This window comes from Microtus oregoni, unplaced genomic scaffold, assembly GCF_018167655.1.
Source record: "Microtus oregoni isolate MIOR12 unplaced genomic scaffold, Mior012 000040F_ref0000088, whole genome shotgun sequence".
Taxonomy (NCBI): Eukaryota; Metazoa; Chordata; class Mammalia; order Rodentia; family Cricetidae; genus Microtus; species Microtus oregoni.
This window is the reverse complement of record NW_024543207.1, coordinates 17,388,982-17,405,844: the sequence shown is the minus strand read 5'-3', so window position 1 is coordinate 17,405,844 and position 16,863 is coordinate 17,388,982. Positions and strand designations below refer to the sequence as shown.

At 41.1% G+C, this 16,863-nt stretch overlaps 1 pseudogene; it reads right to left on the bottom strand.

Moving 5' to 3' along the window:
• Positions 1-9,904: 9,904 nt before the first annotated feature.
• Positions 9,905-15,732, bottom strand: LOC121433595 (annotated as a pseudogene).
• Positions 15,733-16,863: the final 1,131 nt, after the last annotated feature.

The following is a 16,863-nucleotide window of genomic DNA, read 5'->3' as shown; positions in this document are numbered from 1 at the left end:
GTAAATCCAAAAAGATAGAAAGGGAAAGCAGGTAGCATCAATGAGAAGCCATGTAGCCAACAAAGGAGAAAGATACCAGAACATTATTGGTAAGGCACAGCCTCACAGTGATATATAGATTACTAGAAATGGGTTAATTTAAAATTAGATTAGAAATGTCACTAGTGTCAAAAATGTAAAGAAAAAAACCCTTTAATAGGGTTTTTACTGTTTCTCAAGACAAAGTAGGTTAAACTTCAGTAAAATAATACAAATACCAAAATGTTCATGAAATGTTTTCTACTTCTTCAGACTCTAAAAGATATCAAAAGAGAAATAATGTGGATAGAAATCCTACAAACAGGGTGAATGTGATAAAGCCTTTGAAATAATTCAGAAACGCCCTTCTTTATTCTGCTAAACCATTGGTCAAAACTGCTTTATTCACTAACCAATAACAACACACAGAAGGATAATCCACACCACTCTATTCATCATTATCAGTAATTGGAAATAACGTAGATGTCCTTCAATAGTGGAATGAAACATCAAAATGTGGTACATGTTATGGAATCTTTTCATGCATTGTAAAGATGTGTCATTCTGTTTGTTTTTTGTTCGTTTTTTTTTTTTCGAGACAGGGTTTCTCTGTAGCTTTGGAGTCTGTCCTGGAACTAGCTCTTGTAGAACAGGCTGGCCTCGAACTCACAGAGATCTGCCTGCCTCTGCCTCCTGAGTGCTGGGATTAAAGGCGTGTGCCACCACCGCCCGGCTAAGATGTGTCATTCTGATTGGTTTAATAAAAATGGAATGGACAATAGCTAGGCAGGATTTTCAGGCACAGGATGCTGGGAAGGAGAAGGGGAGAGATGTCAGACAGAGAGGGAGGAAGTAACATGGGCACTATAGAATAAAGGTTATAAAGCTAACAGTCAAAAATAGCTTGATAAAAATAGGTTAATACAAGTTGTAAGAGCTAGTTAGCAGGAAACCTAAGCTATTGGCTCTTGTTTTATAATTAATAAGTAAATATGTCATTTATTTGTGAGCTGTCTGGCAGGACAGACAAAGCCATCTACATGTACATTCACACAGAAAATTACCTAGCTATTTTTAAAATGACACCATGTAGATTGTAGGCATATGAATGGAACTAGAAACAAAGCATCCTGAGAGAGGTAACCTATAGAAAGACAAATATGTATTCACTTATAAGTGGATATTATCCATTAAGTAAATGATAATAAATCTTCAACCCATAGATGTAGAGAGGTTAACCAAAGAGGAGGGCTCTGTGGGAATGCATTAAACTGCCTGGGAAGGGGAAATAGACTTTTACAAATGAACTGAGGACTGGTGGGGACCAAAACAAGAGGGATCAGGTGTGGGGTAGATGATATGCAGGGAGAGAGAGCTGGAATTGAGTATTTCCGGTGAGGATGTGGAAACCTAGTACAGTGACAACTTCCTAGAACCGTGAAGGTGTCCTATTGAGGACTCCTAGTGATGAGCCATATGAGATCTCAATTGACCATCTGTTTCACCAAAGCAAGGATTACAGTGAGGGGACTGGGTAACATTCAATTCACTTTTTTTCCAAATGGATTCCAGGGAAATTCCCAAAACATCCCAGGCTGATGCTAAGACGAAAGACTTCTCTCTATAAACTGAGAGGAGTACCCCATTATGGATGTCATCTACACAATTAATCAGACATGGAAAATTGAGCACCTTCCTACATCGAGCCTTCACCTCTCTGTTCTAGTCTCTTTGGTGGAGGAGGGTAATCTATGAGGTACAAAAAGAGAAATGAGAACACAACTTACGCCCCAAATCCTTTGAGCTACAATCTATCATGCCTGAAACATATACTATGGCCATGACGGCCCAGAAGCTGTGGAAGTAGGCAACCGAGTCTGATGTGACTTAAGGCCTACTCCAAGAGCAGGAACCCATACCCAACACTGCTTGGGTAATCACAACCCTGAGACTAGATAGATCAGAGACCTAGAGTAAAACTAAATAAAACTGGTGTAAAAAAAATCAATAGAATGCTTCCTAATGATATTCTGCTCTACTCATAGTTCAGTGCCTTATCAAGACATCATCGAGAGAATTCCTCCCAAAGCAGATGGGAGCAGATCCAGAGATCCACAGACAGACATGTGGAGAGAGTCTAAAGTAGAGATCCCCATCTAATCTCTCCCCTCAGAGCTAGAAAACACACAGAAGAGGTTTGAAAGATTATAATATTCAGACAGGATGTAGAATACCAGCAGAACTTGGCCCTCTGACACAACTTAACAATGCCTCTGAGCTCACAGAGACTGAAGCAGTCAGCACAGAGTCTATATGGGTCTGTGACAGATACTCTATATATTGACGCTATTAACTATGTTTCTTATGGGACTCCTGACAATGTTACCAAGTGGGTCTCTTATTCTTGTGTCTGCTTTTGGGGTTCATTTGCCACTGTTGGGTTGCCAGGCCCCACTCTGATATGGAAGATTTTACTTCCTCTTCTATTTTATTTCCTCATGTTAGGTTGTATACTCTAAAATGGATAGACTCTTTAGAATGAATTTGACAGTGCCCTTTCTATTTAATGGAAGACTCTGAGAAGTAATGTTACTGTTTTTATTAGATCTCTGTTGAAAGTTTGGTATAATTTAGCAGCAAACTCATCTGCTCCGGACTTACTTTGTGGTAAGGCCTTTATTTACTTTTTCGGTGTTGTTATAGGTTCACTCTGGGTGGGTTTTTTTTTTTTCTGGTATGAGTAGGGTTTCTCTCCTGTATGGATTCTCTTGTGGACAGAAAGTCGTGATGGAAAATTGAAGGCCTTGTCACATACCTCACACCTGTAGGGTTTCTCTCCTTCATGAATCCTCTGTGTGGAGACAGTCCCGATGGACTACTGCAAGCTTTGCCACACACTTTCCACTTGTAGGGCTCTCTCCTGTATGACTCCTCTTGTGAACAGACAGGACTGATAGATGTTTGAAAGCCTTGCCACATACTTCACACTTGTAGGATTTCTCTCCTGTAAGAATTCTTTTGTGTTCAGATAGTAATGATGGAGTGTACAAGGCTTGGCCACATACTTCACACTTGAAGGGTTTCTCTCTTGTATGATGAATTCTCTTGTGTAAACAAAGTGATGATGGAAGACAAAAGGCCTTACCACATTGTTCACACTTATGTGGCTTTATTCTTAAATGAATTTTCTGGTGGTTAATAGGTTGTGAGTTCCAAGGAAGGGTTATGCCACATTCTTTGCCTGTATAGTGTTTGTTTCCTGGTGAGTTGCTGCAGGAGGACCGCTCCTTCAGCCAATGGGCTCGTACTTCAGCGACTATTGGCTGAAGGAGCAATTAGAAGTTTAAGTATCTTCAGATTTTCACCTGTATTATTTTTCATACCGCCAGAGAATCTCTTCCATCACGGATCTGCAGAATGTAGTAAAAATTAGCACCTCCCAGTTAGTTTTCCCTGGAACTGTGATGCATTGGGATTTTTCACATTTTTGTATCATTTACAGTACCAGCTGGATATTCACTTTAATATTTAATTGAAAATACTCAATTAGTTCTGCTCTTTCTTCTATGTTCTTTTTTCAAAGTTTTTTTCTATATATCCTGTTACCTAGTAGGAGGGAATTCCTGACCTCAAAATTAAAATTGTCCTACACTTTGAAGACTAATATAGCTCTATGTATGAAATCTTAAAGCTTTAATGACCATGGTTAATGTAACAGATTTTGCTTGCTTTTAGTTTAGTGCTTGCTCTTAGTCATAGAAATGATCATACTCTGGCAAGAGAGGTGATTCCTGGAGGCTCACAAGAACCTACACTCTATTAAAGAAATGGTTTTCTATAGTATAAAGGCATTCTTTTATTCTAAGCTTCTAGTGCACAACTAGTAATAAAGAGACGTCAGCTTGATGTCTGAAACTACGTCTGTCTATGTACGGACCTATCTCTGCGGTCAGTTTTGCAGAGATCTGTGATAAAATTCACTAGGGGCATGGATAGCGCCTCTCCCTGACTAGTCAGCTATGGAAGACAGTACAAAGGTTTGGGAGCTCCAGTAAAATAACTGTCGTGTCGTATCTGAAACTTCACTTTGTCAAATAACACTACCCACGTACTTCCTAGGTCTCTTATTATAACCAAATACTAATACAGTGCAATAGGGACCAGAAACTCCACTTTCTTCTCTAGAACAATGAGAATGCTGACTACAGCCATTCAGAGTGAGTCCGCTGGAGGCAGCAGGCTTCCCCGGAGGAGCTGGACAGTGAACTCCCTGCACAGCCTCGGGGTCGCAGCCGACCCGCCCTGTCCGGGAGCGAGATCCCAGAAGGACTGCAGCAGCAGGGGACCCAGCACCGACCTCATCGCCCTCTCCCTAGCGTGGACCTAAATCCTGACTAGGCCCTGCAGCCTAGGTTGGAACAGCAAATCCAAAGTGAGCTTCTACCTGCTTCCCATGGGCCCCATGCCCACTCTTTCCACGATGGACCCACTGGCTCCCCCTGCACGATCCCTCAGACCTGCTGGGCTGCCCTGCACCCCGAACCAACCTGAGCTCAGAGATCCAGCTTCAGCAGGATAGTAAAACACTTGAATCCAAATTGAAGCTGCTTGAGGGCGGAACATGCCCAGAAGGAACTCGGAAGGCCACAGGGTGATCCTTGCTTGTGACATCACAATGGATGAGACTACATTTCCCATAAGTCTGTGTAAAAGAATTCCCAGAAACACTAGAGGCGTGTGACCTCGGGAAAGGATTAAAATGAGCAACAGCTGCCATTAGAAGGAGAAATTTAGGGAGCCAGGCTGGTCTTAAAATCCTAGGCTTGCAAACTGAGATGTTTGGATGAACATAGAGTAATTTTTATTACATTTGTTGTTGTAGGTTACTTTACAGTGATTTTGCACACAGGTCTGCATATTATAGAAATTTACTACAAAATAAAAATACAGTTTGATTCTTTTTTCTTTGAGATAATTACAAAAACTTAAATGTGAAGTCGCTGCTAAGCCTTTGGAATGAATCAGAGTGGAGGCCGGTGGCAGCGCGGGCAGGGATCAGAGCTCTGAGTCATGCCTGATGTGCAAAGTGATTTCAAAGCAGACCTGGGCAATATAAGAGAGCCTCCCATATGCTGGGAGATGGTGATGCGCACCCTACTAATTCTAGCAGCCAGGTGACTCTCTGTAAGTTTAAGCCCTGATTGGTCTACAGTGTGAGTTCCAGGATCACCAAGGCTACACAGAGAAACCCTGTGTCAAAATAAGAGGGAGGGTAGGGGGAAGAAGGCAGAAAGGAAGATCAGACAAAGAAAGTAAGAATTAAAAAAGAAAGAAAGAAGCAAAAGAAAACGGAAAAAAGAAACAGAAAGAAAGAAAGAAAGAAAGCCATGCAATGAAATAAAAACAAAAATGAATGGGAGGTAGCTGGTGATGGTGCAGGTTCCTTGAAGCCAGGAGGTCCTGGGTTTAGCACACAGCACTAAAAAGAGCAACACAACAAAATGAAAGAAAGGCTTGTGGAGGCTGGTGAGTGGAAAGAGCATTCTTCTGCTGCAGTGTTACAGTCTGGGGGAGGGGGGTTCTTGATCTGGCTTGGTTCCTTGTTTTTCTGGCAGATGAAGAGTTAAAAGGGAAAACATCCCAACTGCAACATGTAACTAATGGGAAAATATCAACCAGGGCAGGGAGCATCCACAGGAAAAGAAGGGTTTTCTTAGGGCCGAGGAAACACAAACACAGCAGGGCACACAGGAATCCTCTGCTGAGCTGAGGCACCGTAAGAGCCTGACTCCCGTCTCCCCAGGCAGGGCTTTGGAATGCTTTTGAGGAAACTTCCTCCCTGAGGCTGAGTTGATGAGCATGGTGAAGGTGGTAGTAGGTCCACAACTTTGGGGTAAACATTTCTTCATCCTTTAACCTGTGGGGCTATTACTGAGAAGGGACAGAATGACCAGGAAATCTTTTATAAGAGAAAGCATGTAATTGGGCTTGCTCACAGTTTCAGTGGTTTAGTCCACTCTCATTTTGGTGGGAAGCAGTGTGGTACACAGGTAGACTTGGTGCTGGAGGAGTAGCTGGAAGTTCAAGATCCAGAGCCATAGAAATCATGTAGAACAAGACATGGCTTGGGACCTGGCTTTGAGATGTGAGAACTCAAAACCCATCCCCAAGGACACACTTCCTCCAACAAGAATATTTAACACTTAATCCTTTGCAAATAGTGTTACTCCCTGAGGACTAAGCATTTAAATATCTGAGACTAAGTGGGAAAATCTTACATTATCCACCACATTCCATTTCCTGGCTCCCCTAGGCAAGTTTAATCAATGTAACAATGCACTCAGTCCAACTTCAGAAGGCTCCATAGTGTATCACAGTGTTAACACTTGCTATCAGTCCAAAGTTCACCGTCTCTACAGAATACTTATGGCATTGCACTAAACAGACCCTGTTAAAGAAGAAAGAAGCTATATGGCATACTTACATTACACAAAGGCACAGAATGCACTTTCCATATTCCAAAGGGAAGGAGGGAAAGTACTGCATCAAACTGAGACTTAAATCCGCAGGATTCTTCATCTCCATTTCAGATGCCAAAATGCTTCAGAACACCAACTCATTTCTCCACTTTTGACTGTAGTGTACTTCTTTTTCTTAGACTGCCTCCACAACCAGTCCACAGTTCTTGTGGCCAGGCACCCCATAAGTCTTGACACCTCCAACATTTGGGGATTTCCACCCAAATTTTGGAATGACTTTCATAGCTTTACTCTGTGGGGAAACCCCTTATACTTGCCAGTAATCAGTAAAATTTCTTAGCCATGGAGGCAAAATTTCACAACTCTTTCCTTTCACACTTTCTTGATTTTTAATCCAAATCCTCCGGACCAAGGTTCAAATTTCTACTATTTCTTGTGGCTGGAATTTGGACCCCTCCTTCAATTACATCAGCATCAGTCTATAGCTGATGGTTCCTTTTTTTCTTAAATTTTCCTTCCAGGGGGCTGGAGAGATGGCTCAGAGGTTAAGAGCATTGCCTGCTCTACCAAAGGTCCTTGTAGTAATAAGGGCGGCGGGGCTGCGTCCCCGGCACCCGGCCTCCCCCACGGCTAGCTTTACCCAAAATAATTACACGGAAACTGTATCTTTTAATCACTGCTTGGCCCATTTCTATCTAGCCTCTTCTAGGCTAATTCTCACATATTAATTTAGCCCATTTCTAATCATCTGTGTAGCGCCCCTAGGTGCGCTTACCGGGAACATTCTAGCCTATGTCCTTCCTGGGTCGGAGCTTCAAAGCGTGCGTCTGCCCAGGAGCCAGGAGCATGGTATGTCTCTGAGGCATCTGCTCCCGAGAGGAGAGCTGTGGAGTCTGAGCAGTTTCTTTTAATAAAAAACTTGGGTCTTGATGTGGGAGTGTCATATATCAATCTGTTGATTTCATTGGTTAATAAACAAACTGCTTGGCCCTCATTGGTTAGAGATAGGTGGGAGGAGTAAACAGAACAGAACGCTGGGAGGAAGAGGAAGTGATATATATATATATATATATATATATATATATATATATATATGTCCAGGATGGACATAGGCTAGAATCTTCCCGGTAAGTGCACCTAGGAGCGCTACACAGATGATTAGAAATGGGCTAAATTAATATGTGAGAATTAGCCTAGAAGAGGCTAGATAGAAATGGGCCAAGCAGTGATTAAAAGAATACAGTTTCCGTGTAATTATTTTGGGTAAAGCTAGCCGTGGGGGCGGCCGGGTGGCGGGGACGCAGCCCCGCTGCCCTTATTACTACAGGTCCTGAGTTCAATTCCCAGCAACCACATGGTGGCTCACAACCATCTGTAATGAGGTCTGGTGCCCTCTTCTGGCCAGCAGGCATACACACAGACAGAATATATTATACATAATAAATAAATATTTAAAAAAAATTCCTTCCATCCTTTTACGATGTTGAAAGCTAAGCTAGGTGGGTTCTCCCCTGATGTTACCACTCCTTTTATTCCATTTAGCACCAGGCTTCCGTTAAACCTTCTCTCTCCTGTAGCAACCAGGCTTCCGTTAAACCTTCTCTCTCCTGTAGCACTGGACTTAGATCCCTTACATTTCCTGGTGCTCCAGTTCTCCTTAATCAATACATTTTATAATTTTCCTTGAAAAACTTACTATAGATCTGCATGAGTGTGACCTCTACTAGCCACACAACAGTGTCAATTCAAGGGTTTTTTTGGGGGGGGAATGTCCTATGCAAAACCTCTTAATGCAAAACTCCTCAATTCAATGTAAGGCAGATATTTTTGGACTAGGACAAAAAGTAGCCACATTGTTTACCAAAATATCACAAAAGCATCTGTAGGTGACTTTCTAATATTCTCCCCTTCTGATCCTTCTGCCACCCCCTAGTTCAAATATCACTCAACATTATCTTCTATGTGCCTAATACAATGGCTCCTTCTTGTTCAAAAGTTTTAAATCAATTTTCTACTATAAAGTCTATCCTAATTCTTCCATATTCCACTAAACAAGATCATAGTCGGGCCATGCATAGAAATATCAAGCTCTCTGCTATCAACTTCTGCTTTAATCAATGTTCTATTGTGTGTATGACCTGGTGATATGGCAACTATGTTAACGAAAGCATTTAATGGGAGCTTGCTTACATTGTTAGAAGTTTACCCAATTATCTTGACGAGAGGCATTGAGGCATATAAGTGGACATGGTGATGGAGAGTTTTTCATTGGGATCTTTAGGTAGGAGGAAGAGTGAAACACGGGGGCTAGATTTGGCTTTTGACACCTCATAGTGCCCCCCATGACACACCTCATTTAATAAGGTCACAGTATTTTTTAAAATTGACATTCTGACATATTTGAAAACATGAGCAATTGTTTTGAAGAAACAGAATATTTGGGGACATATTTTCAATATAATTACTTATGAAACTCTGAAATAAAAAGGTAAGTTATTTTCTCAGTCTTTACATTTTAGGAAAGGCAGAGTCTAAAGAATCTTTTTTGCAAGATGAGAGCCTTGTTCATGATAATGAAGTTGTGCCCTGGTATAGAAGTTATTCTGTCTTGGGAGGAGCAAGGACATTTTAAAGGCCACAGTTCTTAATCCTTTTCAAATATAATCTTTCCCAATGACTAAGAAATCAAATATATGAGTTCTTTGGTGCTGTGGGACAATGGTCTGTACACTGTCAATTATATTTTAAATAAATGCTGACTGGCCAATAGCCAGGCAGGAAGTATAAGCAGAAAATAGAGGCATGGCAATGAGAATTTGGGGAAGATGAAAGTTTCAGTCTGCAGATGCAGAGGATACAAGATGTGACTGCCTTGCCAAAAAAACTACCAAGCCATGTGGCTAACACAGACAAGAATAATGGGCTAATATAAGATGTAAGAAAGAGTTAATAAGAAGCCTGAGCTAATGGGCCAATTAGTTTATGATAAATGTAGACCTCTGTGTGTTTATTTGGGACTAAATGGTTATGGGACCTGGTGGGACGGAAACCTCAGACAACACATGAGGCAATACTCATTCAAATCACCAGACATGTTGAGAAACCTAAGGTAACAGTAATTCTTGGAGTAGATGATCATGTTCCATCCACAGCAGGATAGAAGAATTTTTGTTTTCAGGCGGTTTTCTTTTTTATAGTATGGAGGATCTCATCAAACAGATGTTTATAAACAGAATCAGCAGCATTCTGACTTCAATTAACCAATATAACCCCTGCAAAGAAATGAAAAGAGGTTGTCTAACATATTTTATATCTCACTGAGTTTCCAATGGAGTCTTAAGCATTAATTCTCCACCCCTTGTCTACAGGAAACACAAACACAAATTAAAAGCATATTTGAAATTTATTTTTAATGTACATTTGTATGTATGCATTATGTGTGGGCCTAAACATGGAGGTCAGAGGACACCCTTCAGAGGTAATTCCCTCTTTCTACTTGAGTACACTGGGGTACAAATAACGTTTTGTGCTCTGTTGGAAATCACGTTTCCTTCTATAACCATCATGTTGGCTATGGCTTCATAAATTTAAATTGTAACATTCTTTCATTTTTTTTCCCAACCTTACACTCACCTCATAAGTAAAATCGGATTCAACTAGAAAGTCCCACAATGTAGTTCAAAATTCCAAGAGTTTAAAGGACCCTAAGTGCTCATCTCATGGCAATTCCTTAACTGTGACTGTGACCTCCCACAACAGAAAAACACGTGACCACTTCTACCACACACTGGCATGCAACCAACAACTGATTCTAATTCAGAAGAAACAACACAGCACGGATGGACTGGCTGAAAACACAAAAGGCCAAACACACCCTGACAGGTCCAGTTTTGACATCTGGACTGTCTGCTGCACTGGTGCTGACTCCAGAGAATTTAAGTGCCTCAGCTCTTCCAGCTTCACCCGAACATGACAGTCTGCTAGCTCGGGGGGTGGGGGAGGGATCGAAGGCACCCACCTGACCTTTCTCCTCAGCTGATATCCTAAAACAACTCCCCTCAGCGTATGCCATCTCAGACTAGACTACTCAAATCCATCGTCCCTCCCTTCTACTCCTGTGCATCTATCAGTCCTCCTTACACCCTCTTACTCTCTTGGTTTAATCCTATGTTCACTTCCTGTGACCTGTTTTCTTGCTCCATTTCTTGATGTTTAGGTGACATTATTTAATCCTGTTTACAATACTCAAGGATAAAGCTTTTGGATTAAAGGTGTTTGCCACCTAACCACGGCACACAGGTTTTACAGTAAATATGGCAATCTCAGCAAATACACTCTAATCAAAAATTCTATAACAATCTTCATCTTCAGTAAATTGTTCATGCTCTAAAAAATAGGTTATGAGGTGAATATGTCAAACAAAATTACTGCCAAAGTCATGAGTAGGTTTCTACATAACATAAATGCACTGGGAGTTGATCAGAATGGAATTTTATTTAAAGGCATTACACATTATTTGTATCTGTACGTCTTCTCAAAAAGAATGTATCCTGATATGAAGGTGTCTCAAAAAACCTACCATTGGTATTTGTTGTAATCTCTGGTATATATTATTTTCTCATTTTCTTTGTGTGTAGTTTTGAGTTTCCTTTGTTTTACAGGATTCCTCTACACTGTGATTATTTTGATGTTAAATTATTGATGCAAAACATTAAATTCTTTGTAATATTCTTAGAAACCTTTTTTTTCGTGTGAATGTTGAATGTGAGTTAAATGCTCTTGGGTATAGACAGTCATGATGGAACACAGAAGCCTTGCCTCATACTTGTATGGTTTCTTGCCTGTTTAAATTCTCTCATGTCTTTTAAGTAGTGACACAGCATGGGACATCAACACATACTTCATACTTCTAGGGTTACTTTCCTGTATGAATATTTTTGTGTGCATAAAATTCTGATGAACTACTGTAGGATGTGCCACATACTTCACACTTGTAGGGGTTCTCTCCTGAATGAGTTCTCTTGTGTTTAGACAGCGCTAATGGACAACTGAAGGCTTTTCTACATTCTTTATATTTGTAGGATGTTTCTCCTGTATGAATCCGTCTATGTTGAGACAGTACTGATGAAACATAGAAATCCTTGCCACATACATCACACTGGTAGGGTTTCTCTAATGTATGAATACTCTTGTGTAGAGAAAGTCCTGGTGGAAAAGTGAAGACCTTGCCAAATACCTCACACATGTAGGGTTTCTCTCATGTATGAATTCTCTTGTATTGAGAAAGTACTGATGGACGAATGAAGGCTTTGTTACATACTTCACACTGGTAGGGTTTCTCTCCTGTATGAATCCTCTTGTGTACAGAAAGTTGTGAAGGACAATTGGAGTTCTTTCCACATACTTTAGCAATTGTAGGATTTCTCTCCTGTATGAATCCTTCTATGATGAGAAAGTAATGATGAAACATAGAAGGCCTTGCCACATACTTCACATTTGTAGGGTTGCTCTAATGTATGAATCCTCTTGTGAAGAGAAAGTCCTGACGGAAAAGTGAAGGCCTTGCCACACAGCTCACACTGGTAGGGTTTCTCTCCTGTATGAACTCTCTTGTGAAGAGAAAGTCGTGATGGGAAATAAAAGTCCTTGCCACAGACTTCACACTTGAAGGGTTTCTGTCCTATATGAATCTTCTTGTGTTGAAAAAGCCCTGATGAACTACTGTAGACTCTATCACATACTTCACACTGGTAGGGTTTCTCTGTATGAATCCTCTTGTGTACAGAAAGTTGTGATGGAATATAGAAGGCCTTTCCACACACTTCACACTTGTATCCTTTCTCTCCTGTATGAATTTTCCTGTGTACAGAAAATGCGGATGGACTTCTGAATGCTTTGCCACATACTTCACAACTGTAGGGTTTCTCTTCTGCGTGGATTTTCTTGTGTACAGAAACTGCTGATGAAGTTCTGAAAGCTTTGCCACATATGGCACAATTGACAGGCTTCTCTCCTGTGTGGATTCTCATGTGTTCATAAAGTAACGATGGAATACGGAAGGCCTTGCCACATTCTTCACACTTATATGGCTTCATTCTTAAATTAATTTTCTGGTATCTAATAGGATGTGAGTTCCACAGAAGTGCTATGCCAAATTCTTTGTCTGTAGAGTGGTTGTAAAGGGGAGTAAAGGTTGGGAAATAAATGAATGACTGAGCAAAATTATTTAAATTTATATTCAGTTTTAAGAACAGAAACATAGACTCATACCTGCATTTTCATTTTGAATAATGTTACATTCAAATTTCTATAGCTGTATTTTGTTCAGCCAAATTAAAAGCATCCTGATAGGAAAAAATTATATAACTTGCAATAACAATAAAAAGCATGAAAACATGCAAACAAATGAATATTAATCAATGTGAAACATGTAAGGAGGGCATAACATCAACAATTAAGAAAACAAGAGTATGATGCTATTTTTTTGTTTTTTTTTTGTTTTTCGAGACAGGGTTTCTCTGTAGCTTTGGTGCCCGTCCCGGAACTAGCTCTCGTAGACCAGGCTGGCCTCGAACTCCCAGAGATCCGCCTGCCTCTGCTTCCGGAGTGCTGGGATTAAAGGCGTGCGCCACCACCGCCCGGCTTATGATGCTATTTTAAATGAGCCATTAAATACATATATAAATTTTATGTCTAGATGAATACAAAGTATAAAAGTAGTCCAAATTGAGAAACACATATTAATAGTTTATATATAGCCTAGATGCAGATATTTAGTTTTGGAAGGTACTAAACTTCAGCTGCGTAACAAGAAACCTGTCAATAACAGTATTAAATGACATATTTCCAGGATCAAAGACAGAAATATGTATGCCCATTTTATGAATAAAATCCACTGACCAAATAATGAAAAACAAATCATGTTCACCTAGATATTATATTTGTGGTTGTGAGCCTAGTCTTTAACGACTGAGCCATCTCTCCAGCCCAGCACCAGGAATTATAAAACTTGGTCAGTTCTGTAAACAGAAGCTGACATGATGGGAGGAGGACAGAGCATGCCAGAATCAATGCATCATAAACATCCTCTTCTCACAGCAGAACACAAAGAAAATCCTTTAAGCCTAAGCCCATCAGAACCTTGTGAGTCAGTGTTGGTGATAAAGCCTGGCTTTCTGCTAGATCTCTGGCCTCTCACCCTGGCCTCTGTCCCCTCATTCCTACACACCTGTTTCCATGGCAGCTGCTGCTTGTCTCTTCATGTCTGAAGGTTCTTGTCCTTCCTCCAGAAATGTGACCAGGTGTGGCTTAGAGGAGGCAAGTCCTGATCATGGGAAAAGAGAACATCATTATTAGTGTGTTCTCCTGGGGATCACAAGTCCTCTGTACAACTGTATATAGAACAAGGGATATAATCAAGACTTGTAGAGCATTAGTTCTTTGTGAGTTTCCTGATGAGTAATCAGAATGCTTAGGAGAAATTTAGGATTTGCAGGTCCTGAGCTTTCGATCCATCAGTTACAAGGAAAAATATTTAAACTGCAGAGTGTGTAATATGTGTGCTCCCCACCCATGCCCTTACTTTATGACATTACCACCAATATCCCTCTAAAAAGGATGGGAAGGTGTTATGAACACGAGAAGAAATAAAGTCATTCTAAGGTGTAGGGACACTCTCCCTAATTTTCCCTAAAATTTGTGCCATAAGTGTCATTGTGGGATGCACAAGCTCCCTTGAGATACTGTAGAAAGTAATCAAGTTTGATGATGACAATTAAGAGTTCACCGTGGAAGGTTCCCTCACCCATGTCATAGAATATTACTTTAAGGTGTGCTTCTTTTCTTCATGCTCCGGGAGATTTGCTTAATGATTCAAAAATGAGTTACATTTATCTGATTAAATAAAATTCCCCTAAAGTCAGGAGGCTGAGGCAGCTACCATCTGACTGGAGGAGGCCAGGGGGAGGAGTGTTTGTAAGTAGGGGTTAGGAGAAGGGCATTTTAGTAGAAACGAGACAGGAGAGAAGGTGAGCTACTTGCTATTCAGCCTCTCTGAAGAGAAAATTTTTGCTTTAACCTTTGAATCTTGAGTTCTTTAGAAGGGTAGAAATTTATATGAGTTCCCTTCATGGCATTGAAAGAGGCAGTGCATGAGGGAACAGAATTCCCTCAGGTTGAGGCTTTTGTGGAATAATCACTGCTGGTGGTACTAGAGCTGCAGGTTCTGATTAGAAGAGTCATGTCTTAAAAGGCAGCAACAATTTTTAAAAAAGACAACCCACCCAGGAACACAAGGTTGCTGAAATTCTCCAACATCACATCCTTGTACAAAGTCCATTGATCAGGGTCCAGGTATTCACACTCCTCTGCAGAGAAATCAATGGCCACATCCCTGAATGACACCATTTCCTGATACAAAGAAAAGGAATGACTATTAAATATAAAACGATTTAAAACAGCAGTAAAAATATGAATTAAAACAGTTATATGCACTTCTGTATATAAATCTAAAGGTCACCCAGAGTGAGAAGAGAGCTAGACGCCCTTCGAACACACGTGAGCAATACCCTAAAATAAGTCTGATGCAGTGCTGTGATGTTGCACAGATCTCATTGTTAAGGAAAGTGAACGGCAGAAGATCCTGGGAACTCCCATGATATTATACATTTAAGAACCATTCTGAGAGGGAGAGTCTACAAAAGAGTACTGCAGACGCTGGAGAGATGGCTCAGTAGCAGAAAGCTGCAAGTGAAAACACATGTCCCTAGCGATAAAAGTGGATTTCTCAAAGGAAAATTTGGAATGCAGAAGGGACTGGAGAAATGCATTCCACGTCTTAAAAGACCATGACAGCCAACATAAGCTACTACGCATAACTAAACTATCTGCCATACCTGAAGGACAAGGATAATATAAAAAACATTTAACAAATTATTTTCCCAAGCAGGAAAGTGAGCTTCCTTCAGCTCCTCAACCACCAGAAGCACGGGCGGACTCGGAAAGCAGGGGCATCCTAGGAGACTGGACACTCACAGCACATGGCTTTGGCGTGGTGCCTTCTCTTCTCAAACCCGCACCAGGGTGCAGTGGCCCAGCCTAGGTCAGCACACCTCCAGGTGAGCTTCTCCTGCCTCCCTGCTAAGTAGCCCAAGTTAGCTCCCTCCACGCCGGACCCGCCACCTTGCACAGTTCCTCAGATCTGCAGGACGGCGCTGAACCCTGCACCAACCTCCATGTCAGAGATCCAAGTCCAGAGGTGAGCAAGACACTCACCTAACTTTGGGGAAAAGCTAAATTTGAAGAATGAACATGGAGGTTCTGGATCCACAGCCCTTTCCTGTGTCGTCATCATGATCCAGACTACATTTCCCATAAGTCAGCGTGAAAGACTTCTTGGAGCCCACTGAAGGTGTTTTGTACAATGCCTGAGCTCCTGCCCAACTGCTTGCTGGTGAAGAAGGAAATGGGCTTGAGCAAGGGGACTCAGGGCATCAGGTTGTTTCAGTCACGTGATCTGAGCACCCAGCCTGTGAGTACGGACAGGGTGGACTAGCTTCAGGTAAGGGCTATAACACTTGACTATAAGAAAGATGGTTTTGGTTTAAAACCCAATTATACAAAGAAATAAGTAATCCCTTTTCTCATTTGCTGACACTGACAGTTGGCATGTGAACATTGAATCCATGCAGTAATGAAGGGCATGGGTCATGGTCACGGTGATGTTTAAAATCATGGAACAAAGTAAAAACTACAAATCTCTGACGTTTACTTGCAGTGAACTTTCAGAATCCGTCTGAAGAACTTTCTGCACATCCCTTGTCCGCGCTTTATCCCATTAATTTGTGACAAATATAAACTTTGTGTCACAGCTACCACAGCAATCTAACCTACTTCTCCCTGTCTTTCTACAAACTCGAGGGCTTAGTCATCAGCTGGTGTTCCTGAGCAAATCATTCTGCTTCTGCCCCGCTCCCAAAAGGAGGGGCAGAGCTCCTGGGATCGCACTGAAGAGTGTACTCTTCTGGTCTGTATTCCTTACCGATTATCCTTTCTCTCTTTTGATCCTCAGATCGTAGTACTTGACATGATTGGAACATCAGTGGTATCTGCCTTGAACTTCCTTCCTTTTTGAAGCACAGCACTGAGATGATTATTACTTGAGTCCACAATGTTCTTCAGATCACTTAGGTGGATATATTCATATTCCAGAAAACACAAAAACAAACCCTTTCCCATCTTAATTTTAAAGAAGTTCCCTTTTGGCAAGTTATATCTAACCAATGAACAGCTTTTTGTTAATTGTATACATTCGTTTAGATGAAATGACCATGTTCTTTGATGAACTATCATCTCTTCTAATTAAGAG